This window comes from Miniopterus natalensis, chromosome 11 (assembly GCF_054644295.1).
Source record: "Miniopterus natalensis isolate mMinNat1 chromosome 11, mMinNat1.hap1, whole genome shotgun sequence".
NCBI classification, from domain to species: Eukaryota; Metazoa; Chordata; class Mammalia; order Chiroptera; family Miniopteridae; genus Miniopterus; species Miniopterus natalensis.
The window spans coordinates 8,197,725-8,201,455 of record NC_142091.1 but is presented as its reverse complement, the minus strand read 5'-3'; the positions used below and the strand labels follow the sequence as shown (position 1 = coordinate 8,201,455).

General features: G+C 59.3%; 1 pseudogene; it reads left to right on the top strand.

Moving 5' to 3' along the window:
* The first annotated feature begins 1,300 nt into the window (after positions 1-1,300).
* LOC107530789 (polypeptide N-acetylgalactosaminyltransferase 11 pseudogene) lies at positions 1,301-3,076 on the top strand (annotated as a pseudogene).
* Positions 3,077-3,731: the final 655 nt, after the last annotated feature.

Here is a 3,731-nt window from a genome sequence, read left to right as displayed (position 1 = left end):
GCCCCGAGCCTGGCCCCATCCAGAGGCCTGTGTGTCCTTCATTTTCCAGGGTCCCAGCTGCCCCCATTTTTTAATGAAGTGCGGCCTGGGGGCGCTCTCACTGGAACCAAGGCTGGACCTGGGCTGCTGCACCAGGCAGGTGTCTCAGCCCCTGGCCCGGCCCCTGCCCCAACACCAGTCCTGCCCAGCCCCTGCCCAGCCCTAGCCCCTGCCCCAGCCCCCGCCCCAGCCCCAGCCCCTGCCCCTGCCCCTGCCCCTGCCCCTGCCCCTGCCCCAGCCCCAGCCCCAGCCCCTGCCCCTGCCCAGGCTCAGCCCCTGCCCCTGCCCCTGCCCCAGCCCCAGCCCCAGCCCCTGCCCCTGCCCCAGCCCCTGCCCCTGCCCCTGCCCCTGCCCCTGCCCCAGCCCCAGCCCCAGCCCCTGCCCAGGCCCAGCCCCTGCCCCTGCCCCTGCCCCAGCCCCAGCCCCAGCCCCAGCCGCTGCCCAGGCCCAGGCCCAGCCCCAGCCCCAGCCCCTGCCCAGGCCCAGCCCCTGCCCCTGCCCCTGCCCCTGCCCCTGCCCCAGCCCCAGCCCCAGCCCCAGCCCCTGCCCAGGCCCAGCCCCTGCCCCTGCCCCTGCCCCTGCCCCAGCCCCAGCCCCAGCCCCAGCCCCAGCCCCTGCCCAGCCCCTGCCCCTGCCCCTACCCAACCCCAGCCCCAGCCCCTGCCCCAGCCCCAGCCCCAGCCCCAGCCCCTGCCCCTGCCCCAGCCCCTGCCCCTGCCCCAGCCCCAGCCCCAGCCCCAGCCCCTGCCCCTGCCCCAGCCCCTGCCCCAGCCCCTGCCCCAGCCCCAGCCCCTGCCCCAGCCCCAGCCCCTGCCCCTGCCCCAGCCCCTGCCCCAGCCCCAGCCCCTGCCCCTGCCCCTGCCCCAGCCCCTGCCCCAGCCCCAGCCCCAGCCCCTGCCCCTGCCCCAGCCCCTGCCCCTGCCCCAGCCCCTGCCCCAGCCCCAGCCCCTGCCCCTGCCCCTGCCCCTGCCCCTGCCCCAGCCCCAGCCCCTGCCCAGCCCAGCCCAGCCCCAGCAGCAGGAGCCCTGCGCTGCAGGGTCAGGGTTCACCACAGGGTCTTCTGGGACCTTCACCATCGTGGAGAGGCCCCGTGGGGCCCCTGGAGGTCAAGGCCAGGCCAGCATGCCCCGGCAAGGCTGCGCCCCTGGAGTTTCTGACTCTCGCACCTGTTTGTGCCCAGCCTCCGGCCCCAGGTTAGGGCCCCAGCAGCTTCTGCTCCAGGACGTTGAAGCCGGCCTTCAGCTGAGCTGGGCCTGTGCTGGGAAGAGCCCCAGTTCCCTATTTCTTCTGTGGACGCCTTTTTACATCTGCCACCTGCCGGCTTTGCCTTTTGTCTTTTTCAACCTCAGTGAGTGGCCCAGCCACTTAAGAATATGCCCATCAAGGGCACTGGGCCCCACGCACATTCCCAAAACAATTCTACCCCCACCTCACCCGAGGTCTAAGTCCAGTATTAGAATTAAAGTTCAAAGCAAACACAGTTGATGATGTGGCAGATCACCGTGTTGAAGACGCAGAAGACAACGTGGACTTCGCTTCTGAACTGGGCCATGTGATGCCAGTGACCAGGAGTTGAAGACCGGGGTATCAGGAGCATGCCTTCAACATGCCATCAGCTGCGCCCGGGCCCCCACAGAGACGGGCCAGGTGCAAGGAACGCGGCATGTAGACAAGTCCTGCCCGCGGAGCGCCAGTCCCTGGTGTTGGTTTCTGCAGTGAGGCCTTGTCTGCTTCCCCGGGACTGTGCACAGCGCCTGGACCACACACCCGCCCAGCTTCTCCACCAGCCATCCTCGTGGATGCCGACAGTGACTCCCATGGTTTGAAAGGAGAGCTAGGTGAATTTGTACAAAAACCCTTCCCTGGAAAAATTAAAGTAATAAGAAATACAAAGCCTGAGGGGTTAATCAGAGGAAGAATGATTGGAGCAGCCCAGGCCACAGAGGTCCTGGCGCTCCTGGGCAGCCACTGAGAAGTGAGTTCATGATGTGGCTGCAGCCCTCGCTGGCCGTCACATGGGAGGACCCGCGAAGGGTCGTATGCCGGTGATCACAGCCCCTGTGGGGACATGCTGACCTACAGAGCCTCCCCTGTGGCGGGTGGGGGGTTCAACTGGGGGCTGCACTTCAAATGGGGTCTTGTTGCCCTTTCTGAGCTGGGAGGTCCGGAAGGAGCTACTGCACCATAAAAGTCACCCACAACGGCTGGAGGGCTGTTGCCACGAATAGAAACTGCTTTAAAGAACTAGGGCAGTGTGACAGTGCATGGACACCTGCGGAGGGGAAACAGACACTTCAGATTTGGATGTGCGGAGGTAAACTCCTCATTGTCCCTTGCTCTAGGGTGGGACACATTTTCTGAAAAAGGCGACCATATGGTTCCCTGAACGGGAGGACACCGTGACACCCAACTCCTTGAGGCTGGCACGTGTTTGGGTGGTGAACATAGGAGCAGTATTTTTCCTTAAGACCTGATCTGAGGAGGAGAAGCTATGGAAATATCAGTGAGCGGGATGAATCGAGGAAGAAGTTGGGTTGTAAATCATTTAAATGATATTTAGATAACATTTACCCAGAGATGCAGAGATATGGGCCCAATGCCAAACCCTGCAACCCAATTTTATCAACAGAGGGCCAAAACGCCACGAAGTCCTTCAACGTGGAAGGCTCTTTCACCTCCAGACCAGCAAGTACCTGATGGCCCAGAGCTGCCCAAGTCAGAAGGGAGGCCTAGTAGTGCTTAAGACAAGTGACTTCGGTGACCCAAGTCAGATCTGGATTCATAAAGAAGAGTATGAATGGGTGTTAAGTAGTCTCGTTTGCCTGGATGTCAGAAACTCAACCATCAGACGCACCACAGCTCATGAGGTGCTGCAGGTCAGGAGGACCCCAGCAGAGGACCTTTGGGAAGATGAATCGGCTGCACCAGGTGTCGGTGACAGTGCCTGAGAGCAGCTGATTCGCTGAGTCACACAGGCTTTGCTGCTATGGCGACCTGTGATAGCTCCTCCCCTGAGCAATGGCATTTGGAAGGTTAAGGTGGACGCCCTGGCTGGAATGCGTGTCCCTCTATGGGGATGCCTCAGAGGTTAGCAGGGCTGAGAGCAGATACACTGCCTATATCGAGCTCCGAGTGAGCATCGGGAGGTGAAGTATGTCACCAAGACATTAAGGTCATTTCTAGGCTGCTGTTAAGGAATTTCTTGCTTATGGTAGGAAACCAGAATGCCGTTTTTATATAAAGAGTCAGGTTTATACAAAAGCACAAAACCCAGGAAATCGATAGGTCTATTCAAATTGGTTAATGCTTCTTTTTAATCCCCCTAATAACGGAATGGTGTTTATCTGATCGGGAACGTGTCATGATTTCCTTTTTTAGAAGACTTCAGAGTAGACAGTTCATTTTAAACAAACTGATTGAGTCCACGGCTTTTAACTTCAGAAGGCATCATTTATAAGATCATATTTAAGAGGTAGTTAACTATTATAAATTATTTTGATGAATTATGGTACTATCTACATTTAAAATAAAGGATCCTTTTAATTATTTACCTAAAAAATGAACTGCCACTTGTCTAATTCAGTAAAATCAGCACTTTGGGAGAATTTTAGCAATGCTGGTCGAACAGGAGAAGGAAAGAGGCAACAGGAGCAGGTGACAGAGAAGACAAGGGGGAAAGCAGGGGTCCTGGG